Genomic DNA, 15,862 nt, shown 5'->3' with positions numbered 1-15,862 from the left:
TCAAAAGTTTTGATGAAAATGATTTTCTCCATCAAATGTTTTAAACGAAAAAATAATTCCGTCAAAAATTTTGACGAAATGTTTTTCGTTCAAAATTTCGATGGAAATGTGTTCTGACAAAAATTTCGACAAAATTGTTTTGAGAAAAATGTTTCATTTGAAATTTTCGACAAAATTTAGATTCTCTAAAGAATTTTGACAGAATATTTTTTCCGTCAAAATTTTTTACGAAATTTTTTGACAGAAATGTGTTACGTTGAAAATTTTGATGGAAACGTTTTTTTATCAAAAAACTTGATGAAAATATTTAGTCAAAATTTTCGATGAAAATGTGTTTCGTTAAAAGTTTTGACGAATTTTTTTTTTTGTCAAAAAGTTTAACGAATATGTTTTCGTCGAAAACTTTCGCGAAATTTGAATTTTGTAAAGAATTTTGATGAAATTTTTTTCCGTCAAAAATTTTCGATGGAAATGTGTTTCGTCAAAATTTTTTATGAATATATTTTTTTGTGAAATATTTGACGAAAGTGAGATTTTGTAATAAAATTTGACAAAAAAATTTTTACAGCAATGCTTTTAGTTATTTTTCATCAATAATATTTGTGAAAAATTTTGATGAAAATATTTTTCGTAAAAATTTTTGACATAATTATTTTACGTTAAAACTTTGCTTTTAACGTAATTGTGATTTTTTTTTCTTTTTTTCACGAAATGAGTGTGGGTCAAGTTTTGGGTCAATGCGTCATTATTAAAACAAGTCAGGTCTAAAACTTACCCAAATAAAAGTGGGTCAGTATTTAAACCCAGTTCAAAAAAAAAAGTATTTATAGGTCAGGTCAAGGACAGGGCAAGTGAACCAATATTTTTGCACACCCCTAAACTGAACTCATCTATTTAAATTAAAAAATATATAATCTGTTATCAAAAAAAAAAAAAAATATATAATCATCTTATCAAAATATATATATATATATATATATATATATATATATATATATATATATGTATGTATATAATCAGCCTAATTAAAATTTGGGCCGAACTATATTAACCCATCAATCTATTAAAATAGTAAATTGGGCCAAAAGAAAACCCTAAGCCCAAAAACAAAATAAAACTAAGAGGAAGATACCAAAGCAAAGAAACTAGTTGCGGTGGTGGAGCACGCCTTGTGAACGGAGTGCGGGTCTTCTAAGCGCTACTGCTTGTCCAGTAGTTCGTGGTAACCCTCCTTAGTATCTTGTATTATGGTCGACCGCCAATTTTTTTTTTTTTAGGGAGGGGGCGGTAACCTTAGCTCCCGAGTCTGCCTCTGTCTTTATTCCTGGCACATCGAATTAGTACCGTAGTCAACTTTAAAAGTCAAAATTTATGGAGATACTAAGAATAACAAAGAGATAATTAGGGTATGTTTCCAAAAAACAACTTGTAGTTTTATAAAACATGAAGAGTCAAGAGATAATTTGCAAACCAATATGCTCAAAAAATTACTTCTCTAAAAATGGGTACGAAACATTTAAGACATGTCTTCCGTGTTCATTATTTTTCTTAATTTATTAAAATTATTGTGAAAAATGTATATGGTTTTGTTTTTTCATTTTCTTTTTTTAAGCTTAAGGGGTGTATTGGATTAGGATTTTAAAAGACTATTTTGAGATAAAATTTTTATACATTTTAAAATACTATGTAGAATTGTAAAGATTTTAAGACTTTTTTAACAATTAAGATTTTATAAGATTGAATTTTAAGGGATTATAATAGAATTTATAAGATTTGAAAGGATAATATGGATTATAAGATTTTAAAAAATCACATGAATTTTTAACAAACATTCAAAATTACAGGAGTCAATAATAAAAAAAAATGCAATGATATTAATACAAAAAAAATCTAATATAATTTTCTAAATCAGTAATTTGATGTATCTTGATGTCTTATTAAGTAGCAGCTCTCCACATATCTATCCTAGCCTCTACGCATTAGCATATTCTCATTACTGCTCTTAGGTTTGACCAATAGGATAAAAATTATCTTCTTCATTTGGTATCAAAGCTACGCATATATAATTATAAAACCCACAATTTTTTTTATTTATTAAAATAATTTGAAATTTGCATATAGAACCTAAAGTTCATAATAAAATTTTGTTTGGATTTTTTTGCAATTGATCTTGGAAACTTTGGGGTTTTTGTTCTACACGATAAGAGTTTTGTAACCGTATATCATATGCATGTTTTCAATGAGTATTCTAAGAAAATTTTGAATCTGAATTTCTGGGTTTTATTACATGAAAGTTTAGAAAAAATTTCAAATTATTTTCAATCGATACATTGAAACTTTAAATTACTTTGGGCTTTTGAAAAACATGTTTTTAATGATCTACTGACACAAAAATTGTTTGAAATCATTTCCTATAGCGAAGGAATTCATGAATGTATTGTTACGAAACATAGGGTTCATATTATGAAAGTTTCAATCTTTATTTAAATCAATCTTGTTTCATTGATGTAAAACGAAAATTGATTTAGGGTTTTTGTTCCCCCTGTTGTTTTCTCACTATTTTATGTTGTTTTTAATACAAAGTCACACTTGTTGTGTCAAAAAAAATCGCAACACATAGCTTGAAAAATCATTTATTTAAACTTTCAAAAGCTCTAAAAATCTGCTATTTTTGAGATTGATTAGATTATAATCTTGTTGGTTGTTGTTTCTAGATTGTTTTGTGATTAAAATCACTAAAAAATATATGTTATTTTTGATTTTTGTCTAAGCTCCCATAGTGGAACCAGATTTCTAGTGGGCCAACCCGCCAAAAGAAGAAGATACTGCAATAGATAAATCTCAAAAATTCTTACGGTTAAGGTTAGATTGTGAGAGATGCATCTTATTTATATTTCTTACTAAAAGATCTCACAAAATTCACACCAATAAAAAATTCACTAAAATCGTCAAATTTTTAAATACCTTAAGATTATTTTTTCTTTGTTTAAAATCTGATAGAATATCATAAGATTTTTTTAAAATAATATTTTAAAATCTTAATCGAATACTACATAACTTTTTTTGAATCCTTTAAAATCTTAATTGAATACCAATAGATTTTTTTTTGTCCAAAAACAATCCTTCAAAATCTCAATCAAATACACCCTAAATGTACAAGGTTTTCAATAATATTGTTTCTGAATTAAATACATGAATACGGTGTAATATAATATTGAGCAAAAATATATTTGGAAAATAATTTTTTTTCAATAGTTCCAAAAAAAATGCTCTGAAATTAACGAATGTTTTATGAAGCAAACGCCATTTAGTTATGCAGAACGTTACACAGGTTATTGACTCAGTTCACAAGCGAGACGAGATTCAAATAAGTTGTAGATCCAATACCTCGTAATATTTCTTTAAAAAAGAAATAATGCAGATGGAAGTTGGATAAATACACAATTTTCCTATATTGAAGATACTCTTTTAGTCTTTTTAGGGGCGTTTGGTATTGGATAATAAGGTAAGGAACGTATACACTGCATCTGTTCTTAAAAGCGACATGACCATCGGTGGAAAAGGTGTACCCAATCGGAAGCCCAATAGCTTAAAGCTTCTCTATATACCCAACTAGAGCCCATTACCATTTCAGCCCAAAAACCTTTTGGCAGTAGGAAAATATTAGTATTACATAATTTTGGTTCAGATATGGAGTTGTGAACCATAATTGATTTTGATCCAGAAAAATTAGAGAGGAAAAAAACGAGTAATAGTATTGTTTGATATCATACTTAAGTGAGATGTTTTTTTGAGTTTTCTTAAGATATCCCTCAGTCGACAGTCAAAAACTAATCATTTCGAGGGATAAAAATTACCGAAGTGAGTTTTGCTTCTACCAACAAAGTATTTTTCATATACATAGTCAGAAATCGAACTTCTATCAACATGCTTGAGGGACCTAATCATTTACTAACTATCCAGGCTTTGTTGGTAAATGAGATGTTTTTATGTGCAACTACCGTCACTCTTGGCTGCTCTCACAAACATTGGTTTTACCGTTCAAAGTACAAACTAAAACCACCATCAAAGTCGTAACTCTTAGGGCATGTTTGGTACATAGTATAAGATATGACTTGATAGTATAAGATCTTATAGTATAAGGCATGATTGTATAAAACCTGATTAAATTTTAATATTATCCAGCGTTTGGCATGATATCGTATAAGATAATATATTGTATAAGATAATATCATTCAATATTTGTTAATGCACTGTATAATATTAGATAGGATAAAAATAAATATTTGTGACAAAAATATATTTTAATAATGAATTTATATAATTGTTCCAAATATATCAGATGATATTAATTTTTATATAAATATGTTGATTAGTGTGTCTAAGAAATATATTAATTTTTATAAAAATAAAAATCTCCAATATTTTAAAAATTTATGTATTGAAAATAATTTTTATATTTTAATATATTAATATTAAAATAATATATTAATTCTTCAGAATTGCATTGGTTAATACATCCACTACTTATCAGGCCTAATCCTACCCTCTATGTCTGATTAAGTTATACATCTTTTTGATGTATAAAAGAATTCTGCTATATAAGCTTATACTATACAATGGTCACACCAAATAGCTAAAAATATCATAACGTATAATATAAGCTTATACTATCAGACCTTATACATCACATCAAACAGACTCTTAGACCCTAATCTCCACTGTGTTATATTTTTAATGTGTTTGTGTTCCATTTGGTAATTAGAAGATTGAATACAAAGGGTGGGGGAAATCTAATTACAAAAATTTCTTTTTTCACCACACGTATATATATTAAAGATTAAAAATAAAATTTATTACTTAATTTAATTATTTATAAATATTATTTTTATAAATCTTCAAATATTAAATACTTGTAATTTATATTTAAAACTCATTTTAATGAAATCATCATCATTATTATTATTATTTGTATCTAGAGATGAGCTTAGTACTTACTGAAAATATGGTTGGACCTTAGTGAGGTGTAGCGGAAGCATGATGGTGATTACTTAGCTACTTGTTTAGGCAACGATTTTGTTTAGAGCAGTGTGTGCAGTAATATTTTTAGCAGTAGGTAATGGCTATGGTGGGATATCTTGGTGCTCATAGACATTATTTCAAAGCTTCAGTTAGTTTATTATCTTCTTTGATTTCAAACGAGTCATTTTAAATCCTATATTTAGAACCAATTACCTCATGTCTTTTGACATGTATACTATATATTGATGGTTAATTGATTGTAGTTTCTTGTTTACACCACTAACCAGTACGCATTGATTTTGTATATTTCTGATTAATTAAGAAAACATTATTTTTGTAAAATAAAATAAAAATACGTTGCTTCTCGGATGCTCGGTTGTCATCGAGGTGGATATGATCTAAAGATGGTTGATACGAGGAAGATTACTTGAATGGAGTTCACATGTCTTAGGGTGTGGATGACAACAATTTTATTTTTTTATTTTATTTTTGGTAAACAACAACAATTTTATTTTCTAATACTGATTTTGACAAAAGTAATAATAATTTTTTATTGTATTTAGGAATATTTTTTGGAAAAAAAAATATATTTAATAACACAATTTATATCTATACCAAAAAAAGTGTGTATTTAATAAAGGGTATCTTTAATAAGTAATGTGTATTTAATGCTGATAATAAATTTCCATCATATCTGTATTTAATAAATAGTGTTCTTGAAAAAAACGCAAAAAATATTATTTCTTTTTTTTTTTTAATTTGTATTCTCGGTCAACATGTTCATTCTCTAGAATAAAAAAATAAACCATGTATAAAAAAAGAGAATAGAAAAACAAACCAATTTTATTAAATGTTATTTTTAACCATTTAACTAAAAACAATTTGGGAAGTTATCCCTTAGAGTTGTATGTGTTACGTGGCTTTTAGTTTGGTGCTGAGTTTAAACTTTCTCTTCCACTTCCAAAGTAAACGAGTTATATGTTATATGATGGTACGAAATTTGAATAAACCTCACCCCAAAAGCTAGTTCATGAAGTTGGAGAATCTAAAGTTCATATAAATTCTACATTAGTTACTTATATAATTAATGTGGGACTCAAGTCTCATACCTTGCAATTAGATCGTAACATTCCATCATGCTTCGTAGCCCGACGTCTAGGGGAGAAAGTGGGCTGGGTTGGGCCAAGCTTTGCCCTGAAAAGCCCAAGCCTACGTCAAAAAATTTCAAATTGGCCTGGTCCAAGCCTAGTATGAGTCTAACTGTTAGTCTGGCTTGGCCCGTTAGCATGTTAATTTTTAACTTTCAAGCAGAACCATGAATCAACTTTACAAAGTACTCAAATTCTGTTGCTACACCAAAAACCATAATTTCAATGTCCAAACAGAATCATGAATCATAACAAAACTCATACAATATGCATTTAAGTCATTTTCAAAAGAAAATTCTCAAATTAAATAACATATATTTCATCAAATCCAACAAACAAATCCATACTATGTAAATTAAAATAACTACATGAATCCAACAAACACATCATGATGCTAGTAGTAAGTATAACCTCTCCAAAAAAACTTTTAATATATTCATATACACCATCTAACATGTTGAGATGTTAGTTCCTCCTATATAAGAAATAAAGTAAGATTTCTATTAAAATATAATCGAATATAATTAAGTTATAAAGAATTGCAATTGATTAAATTTATATCTCTTGTTTTTTCTTCAAGGCATACTTACTCTATTTTATTTTATTTAAAATAAATAGTACAATATAGGCCGGCCTGTAGGCTTATAGGCCCGACCTTTTGAAAGTGGGCTGGTGGCCTTTTTATTAAACAGGCTTTTTAAAGGCTCAAGCCCGACCTATTATACAAAATATACTAGGTCAGGTCTGGCCTGATGTAGGCCGAGCCATAGGCCCCTATAGGCCGGCCCGACCCAGTTTCACCTCTACGACGCCCACGCAAGCTGGCTTTGCGCAAGTCTTTTACTAGCCCTGGGCGAACACTACAATGTCAGCGTCACCAGCTGCACCGCTGATATGCCTCCAGCATATATATGATTTTAAGCCAAAAAGAGAAAGAATCTTGATCAATCTTGGATAAAAAGGGCTAGAATTGTTATTAAATTGATAAATCTTAATCAGATATCTTGTCATTGATTTTCTACTAATTTTGTAGGAAAATGGACCAGAAAGAAGCCCAAATTGGAAGCACAAGTCTGAAGCCCTGCGCTATTAGCGCGGGTGTGGGGCTAGTAACGCTAGAAGAACTTTTCAATACAGAGCCTCCACGCTACTAGCGTGGAACTGGCGCTATCAGCGCCACCCAATTTTGGCAACCGCACTATCAGCTTGGGAACCACGCTAGTAGTGCCGAGCTACTGATTCAAGAACAATACTCCCACGCTATTAGCGCCAAACTGGAGCTAGTAGCGCAGGAGGCACGTGGTGATTTTTTAAGCTTATATCAGACTATATCAGAGGAGATTGGATCCAAGATACACGATGAAGATTTGATCAAGATTTCTACACAAGGGCACAAAGTCTATAAATAGAGACTCAGACCTTAGAGACAAACAATCTTTGGCTGGAGAGAATTGAGGGAGCTCTTGGAGACTCACGCTGGAGATCAGGATTCCGGAGAAGCTGAAGACTGAAGACCATTGATCCTTCATCTTCTTCTTCTTCTTTTTCTTTATTGTTTTTCATGAATACTTTTTATTTCTTTAATTTGTTTAAGACAGCTATGTCTAGCTAGTTTCTTTTTGTAGTTAGGATCACGGACCCGATGTGAATGCTTTATATTTCCTATACTATTTTTATAATTTAATTAGTTAGTTTATTTTATTCTACCTGTGTTAATTTTTCCATATCCTGTTTAGAACTGATCACTCTAAATTATAGGTCTTTGAGGGTTAGGACTCACAATAGACATATTGGGGTTTTAGTCTGGACAAGGGTAGAATAAAAATTTGTGCATGACCTAAACATAGGCTTACATAGATGGCAGACTTTTAATTCATTTGCTTAATGCTTAATTCAAGAGAGATTACTAAGACATTAGAATTCTGATTGGGTTAAAGGGTTAAAATCACTAAAACATTAGGGTTCAACTATTTTATAGGGAAATAATGAATTGTCTGAGCAAACCAATTATTTATTTATAAAATACAATATAGGAATATAACGGAGGATCGGAGGTGAAGTGCATCCTGGCTACAGTCTTTTTACAATTTTCAATCAATCTCGTATTTTCTTAACGTTCTTGATACTCTTGCATGCGTTCAAATTTAATTGTTTTTAAATTTTCTGTTTGAAATTTAATTATTTTTAACTTCTGTCTTGAAATTCCAAAATCAATTACTTTCACAATACAAACAAATTTTCTTTTTCAACTTAAGGGGAATAGTTGAACTAATACTTGGTGCATTAATCCTCGAGGGAACGATATTTTACTTATCACTTTATTATTTGAAACAAACGGTATACTTGCCGAGTTCGAAACAAGTTTTTGGCACCATTGCCGGGGATTAATTACGCCAATATTAGTTTTAACTTTCGATCTTTAAGATTGGAATTTTTATTTTTATTTTGTTACTAATTTGATTTCTATCTTTTATGCGAGGTAAAGCTAATAGCGAACCTTTACAGTTTGATCTAGAAATCGAGAAGACTGCAAAGAAGATCCAGAAGCTAACCAAACTAAAGAAGCAAGAGGAATCCTTGAGTTCAGATCCAAAAGCCAAACCCGAGATGGCCGCTCACAATAAACCACCACCGAAGGAGGAATTGATGGAGTCAATCTTGGCTCTACTGTTCACAAGGCCAAATTCTAGCATCATCAGACCACCAATCAACGCCAATAATTTTGATATCCAGCCAGCACTGATATCCTTGGTGGAGAAAAATCCATTTGGCTGGGAAGATTATGAAGACCCATATGATTTCATAGACAGATTTCTGAGAATCTGTGACACTACCAAGCATAACGAGATGTCAGATGATGCAATTAGACTCCGAATGTTCCCTTTTGCTGTAACAGGGAAAGCTCTCAGATGGTTGGATAGACAAGCTCCCAACAGCATCAGAACGTGGGATGAGCTGGCAGCCAAATTCTTCGCAGAGCACTTCTCCAGGGAGAAATACAACAAGTTAGTGAATGAAATCACCAACTTCACTCAACAACCAGGAGAAACTCATTGTGCAGCTTGGACCAGATTCCAAGAACTGATCAGAAGGTGCCCCGCGTACGATCTGCCAGACGGAAAGAAGGTCAGAGTCTTCTATAATGGAATGACACCAGACTCCAGAATGGTTGTCAATGGTGCAACCAGTGGGACCATAGCAAAGAAGACAGCAACTCAAACTTTAGAGCTGATCGACTTCATGGCGAGGACTGAGAACGCATCAATGACAGTTCAACCAATTCAACCAGTTCAACCAAGAAGGGGAATTCTGCAATTGGGAAACAATGATGCATCGCTAGCAGAACAAAAAATCCTATCTCAACTGATAGCCAGTCTGAATGCTAAGTTGGAAAAGATACAACTTTCTACAGCTCAAGTTAACTCGTTTAACGTGAGTATTACAAAGGAGAGCATGATACCAATGAGTGCCCAACATTGGTAGGATCAAATGTTGTACAAGTTAACGAAATCTGGTATGAACCGAAACCACTGCAGAATTTCCAGAGAAACCAGAACAATGCTCCAGGGAACAACTTCCAAAGGAGAGTTCAAGGGACAGGTTTGGATTACAAATCCAACCAATATTTACAACCTCCTTCAATTCCACAGACTCAACCATCTGAATTAGAAAGAGCTCTACTGCAGTTGACAAGGACAACTGACACATTCATGCAAGAGACTAGATCCGCTTTCAAGAATCACGAAGCATCTATAAGGAATCTGGAAACTCAAATTGAGCAGTGTCAAGACAATTAGCTAAGAGAAATCCAGGAACATTCCTCAGTGACACAATAATCAACCCAAGGGAGCACTACAATGCCATCACTACCAAAAGCGAGGATCTAGAAAAAGTGGAAGCTCATACAAGCAAGAATGAGCACACTCAAGAAGGCAAGAAAAAAGCAAGAGAGCAATCTCCTCCTGTAGTTCAGAAGAAGCAATGGAATTTCTCACTTTTTGAGAAACCTCCATATCCTATAGGGAGCAAGCAACATGAGCAAAGGAAGCAAATGTCTAAATGTTTAGATATTTTTAAGAAATTGTAAATTAACATTCCTTTTGCAGAAGCTCTGGAGAAAATGCCTTCGTATGCAAAGTTCCTGAAGGAGACATTGTCTAAGAAGCGGAAGCTCACAGAGGATGAACCTGTTACACTAACAGAAGAGTGCAGTGCAATCATACAGAAAAACTTGCCTACAAAGTTGAAGGATCCAGGGAGCTTCAATATTCCATGCACCATCGGCAAAACGACTATAGAGAAAGTCCTATGCGATCTTGGTGCCAGCATAAATGTGATGCCCCTCACCCTGATGAAGAAGCTGGGAATTGATGAAGTAAAGCCAACAAGGATGAAGGTTCAACTGGCCGACCGTTCAACAAAGCAAGCACATGGTATTGTGGAAGATGTGCTCGTCAAGGTAGATAAATTTCTAAGTCCTGTTGATTTTATTATTCTTGACATTGATGAAGATGCCAGTGTGCCTATGATCTTCGGGAGGCCATTCTTAGCAACCTCAGGAGCGCTAATCGATGTACCTAGGGGTGAGTTGATAATGCGCGTGGATGGAGAGCGGACAACATTCAAAGTACTTACAAATGAAGCTCCAATGCCTGCATCTCAGCCTAAAGATCAAGTTAATTACATTGCTGAGAAAAAGGTTGAGGAAGGGAACAAGAAGGAAGTCCATCAGCAGCATGAAGAAAGTAAGCCAAAGGTGAAGATGGAAAAGCTCAAGAGTAAGAAAAAACATGTGAAAGTTAAGTTTAAATTTCTTGAGAACCCTCATCCTCATCCACTTGCATATGATCATAGAAGGACACAATACTAGATCAAGAAGACTGGGCCATCAATGGTAACATGCTTCCAACCACCATAATCACAATGGGTACGTCAGGCTCGTGACGTTAAACAAGCGCTAATTGGGAGGCAACCCAATAGTAAAATTGTCTTATTTAATTATTTTATTTGATCAGGTTAGTTTAATTTTAACAAGACAAGTAATTGGTGAATTAGTGATCATATGGAAAAGTTTTAAATCTGGAAATTGGCGCTATCAGCGCCACAAAACTACAATGAGACAGTAAGTCTGCGCTGACAGCGCCAGGGTGGCGCTATCAACGCCAGAAATCCATGAATGACTTGCGCTGACAGCGCCAATGAGCCCAAAACTTACAGTAGCTCCGCGCTCACAGGGCTAACTCCACGCTGTCAGCGTCAGTGTTCTCACCATTTACCTTGACTTCAAATTTTTTATTTTGCTACTTTGATTATTTTATTTCGGTTATGTCTCCTTTTACATGCTGAGTTTATGATTATTTTGTTTGACGTTTAACAAGTGTGTGTGTTCCACCTGCGCAGAAGTAGCTTCACTGAAATAGTTTAGTTTATTGCTGAGGACAACAACATTCTAAATTTGGGAATTGGGCGCATACCATATGCGATAACCGCTAATTGCGGAATTGCACAACAGAGACGTCTAACAAAAAAATTTCTGTTAAAAGGGGAGACATCTTAACCTTTCAATTTTTTTATTCTTTTTGCTGTTTTTAATTCAATTTTTTTAGAAAAATAAAATAAAAAATAAAAAATAGTGAATTCCTTAACAAGCATTCCTAGATTTTGTAAAAGTCAACTCAGTAATTAATTAGATTCAATCATAAGAAGCACATGTGATATGTGTGGAGCATTAAATTTTTAGATAATCTGAGAGTGATGATTGCTCGTTTGTATAACTGTTTTGATGAAAATTCCTAGATAATGCTTGATGTGAAATTTTGAAATTAGACTCTAGCTTGAATTATAACTGTGAGGATTGAGCCTAAACATAAATATTTTTTTTCAGAGAGGCCTCACTGTAGTAGTCTTCTAGAACTTGAACTATTTCTCTAGCTTGCATGCATTACTGACATAATAAAGACACGTTTATTCTTGTTAACTTAGAACCAAATAGCCTACCTAAAATTTTTTTCCATTATTAAGCCCCTTTGAGCCTTAGACCAATTTATTCAAAAATCTGATGAAAATTCTTAACCTGTTCCCATTGACACACTTTGAAAGAGATTGAAATGCTTATCAAAGGAAAAATCAAGGTACTTCTCAAGGAAAAGTTAAGTAAGTTGGACAAGGGAAAAAGAAGAATGATCTGCAAAAATGCAGTTCAAAAGAGAAAAGAAAGAAAACATCTGCAAACAAGGAAAGAAAAGAAAAAGGTAGTAAAAAAGGAAATAAGAATCCCGAAATGTCGAAAAGTGACAGAAGCAAAGATTGAGAAGTAAGTATTGTCAAAAATCTCAGTATTTCAGTCTCTCAAATTAATCAGCCTCTATCCAAAAGATTCTTACGCCCAAGCCAGGCCAAGTTATAACCTATCAAAGACCTTTTGATCAGTCTATGCATGTCAAATGTGTTCCTTAATCTTAGGAACTTGAGAATATGTTCAAGCTTATGAAATTACTACTGCACTGATGGAATGAGTGTGAACCCCTCAAACACTAGAGTGATGAGAGTATATATTTATCTAGTGAGGAATATTCAAGTTATGATCTGAATTCTTGATACAACTGAAAAGCATTGTTTGAAGTTTTTAACATGGAGTTATACATGCATAGCAGCCTGATCTCTTAAGATATTCATGTTCCATGTTTTTCTTCACAAAGTTAATCTTTGCTTCTATTTTTGATCTACTACATTGTTGAGGACAACAACGTTCAAATCTGGGAATTGTTTGATATATCTCCAGCATATATATGATTTTAAGCCAAAAAGAGAAAGAATCTTGATCAATCTTGGATAAAAAGGGATAGAATTGTTATTAAATTGATAAATCTTAATCAGATATCTTGTCATTAATTTTCTACTAATTTTGTAGGAAAATGGACCAGAAAGAAGCCCAAATTGAAAGCACAAGTCTGAAGTCCCGCGCTATTAGCGCGGGTGTGGCGCTAGTAGCACCAGAAGAACTTTTCAATACAGAGCCTCCACGCTACTAGCGTGGAACTGGCGCTATCAGCGCCAGCCAATTTTGCCAACCGCGCTATCAGCGTGGGAACCACGCTAGTAACGCCAAGCTACTGATTCAAGAACAATACTCCCACGCTATTAGCGCTAAACTGGCGCTAGTAGCACGGGAGGCACGTGGTGATTTTTTAAGCTTATATCAGAGGAGATTGGATCCAAAATACACGATGGAGATTTGTTCAAGATTTCTACACAAGGGCACAAAGTCTATAAATAGAGACTCAGACCTCAGAGACAAACAATCTTTGGCTGGAGAGAATTGAGGGAGCTCTTAGAGACTCACGCTGGAGATCAGGATTCTGGAGAAGATGAAGACTGAAGACCATTGATCCTTCATCTTCTTCTTCTTCTTTATTGTTTTCATGAATACTTTTTATTTCTTTAATTTGTTTAAGCCAGCTATGTCTGGCTAGTTTCTTTTTGTAGTTGGTATCACGGACCCGATGGAAATCCTTTATATTTCCTATACTGTTTTTATAATTTAATTAGTTTTTTTGTTTTATTCTACCTGTGTTAATTTTTCCATATCCTGTTTAGAAATGATCACTCTAAATTATAGGACTTTGAGGGTTAGGACTCACAATAGACATATTGGGGTTTTAGTCTGGACAAGGGTAGAATAACAATTTGTGCATGACCTAGACATAGGCTTATATAGATTGCAGACTTTTAATTTATTTTCTTAATGCTTAATTCAAGAGGGATTACTAAGACATTAGAATTCTGATTGGGTTAAAGGGTTGAAATCACTAAGACATTAGGGTTCAACTATTTTATAGGAAAATAATGAATTGTCTGAGCAAACCAATTAGTTAATTATAAAACACAATATAGGAATATAATGGAGGATCAGAGGTGAAGTGCATCCTAGCTACAGTCTTTTTACAATTTTCAATCAATCTCATATTTTCTTAACGTTCTTGAAACTCTTGCATGCGTTCAAATTTAATGTTTTTAAATTTTCTGTTTTAAATTTAATTGTTTTTAATTTCTGTCTTGAAATTCCAAAATCAATTACTTCACAATACAAAAAAATTTTCTTTTCCAACTTAAGTGGAATAGTTGAATTAATACTTGGTGCATTAATCCTCGAGGGAACGATATCTTACTTATCACTTTATTACTTGAAACGAACGGTATACTTGCCGAGTTTGCAACAACCGCTCAATTGCAATTGGGAGACATCGTGAAAGGCTCTGATACCATTTGATAATAATTATGGCTTGAGGATTTTGGCTTTATTGAGGAAGTCTGATCTCAAATAAAATTATGACTTTACTGAGGAAGCATGACCTCTTGTACAAGTGCCTTTTGGGATAAATTTTCTAATCTGGTATTTTTTTTCATCACGATTGAAAGTTTAAATAGATAAAGTTATCACACACAATCATAACCATAAGATACCATGATCTTATAACTATCTTCCACTAAGGATCAAGGTAAACCACCTATAGCTATCCCACACTCCACTTTTTAGATTAATTCAAATTACCACCTAAAAAAGAACAACAAATAACAAATTACAGCAATAACAACATGAAAACAAATAACAAATATATAATTAACGGTTAATAATCTATACATTCCCCTATCTTAAATTTTACTCTTGTCCCCAAGAGTAGCTTTGGGAATTTGTTTATGCACAAAATCAAAGTCCTCCCAAATCATACGATCCTACCAAAGGAACTGGTTATCGATCTAGTGTGAAAAATTGTGCGAAACATCCCAATACCCAATCAATTGTATCATCTCCTCTAGCAATAATAATCATAGGATTGATGAAGACAACCATGGGAGAGGCAAAGAAGCGGTGTCCTTGTTATCGTTGTGACGTAGGTAGTGCGTCTTGCTGACAATATAATCCTCTATGTCGTCAAATCAAGAAAAATTCAGTTTAACATCCATGGGGTGCATAGTGAGATGTCAATCTTAGAGTAACGGAACGAAAAGGATTTCCCATGAGATGGGAAATGAAAACGATAAATTGGAATGCATCTGGTCATTGCTGGACTGGTTGGTTAGGTTGTTTCCTCGCTATCGAGTTGGTGTAGTGGCCAGAGCATCTAATCGATTGGTGATATAAGAGAACATCTCCTTAAACTAAGGATCAAGGTAACCAACCACATATAGCTATCCCACACTCCACTTTCTGAACTAATTCAAATTACCACCTAAAAAAATAACCAATTACAGCAATAACAACATGAAAACAAATAACAAATATCAAATAATATAATTAATAATCTATACATTCCCCCTCTCTTAAATTTTACTCTTGTCCCCAAGAGTAGTTTTGGGAATTAGTTGCTGCGCAAAATCAAAGTCCTCCCAAATGATATGATTCCTACCAAAGGAACTGGTTGTCAATCCAGTGTGCAAAATTATGCAAGACATCCAAATACCCGATCAATTGTACCATTTCATCCAGCAACAATAATCCTGGGATTGATGAAGACAACCGTGGGAGAGGGCAAAGAAGCGGTGTCATTGTCATCGTTGTGATGTAGATAGTGTGTCTTGTTAGCAATAGAATCCTTTGTGTCATCAAAACGAGAAAAATTCAGTTTAACACCCATGAGTGCATAGTGAGATATCAATGTTGGAGTGAAATTGGAATGCATCTGGTCATTGCT

Source organism: Gastrolobium bilobum, unplaced genomic scaffold, assembly GCF_033153095.1.
Source record: "Gastrolobium bilobum isolate Gb01-03AN ecotype WA unplaced genomic scaffold, APGP_CSIRO_Gbil_v1 utg3300, whole genome shotgun sequence".
NCBI classification, from domain to species: domain Eukaryota; kingdom Viridiplantae; phylum Streptophyta; class Magnoliopsida; order Fabales; family Fabaceae; genus Gastrolobium; species Gastrolobium bilobum.
Note: the sequence above shows the minus strand (reverse complement) of the source record.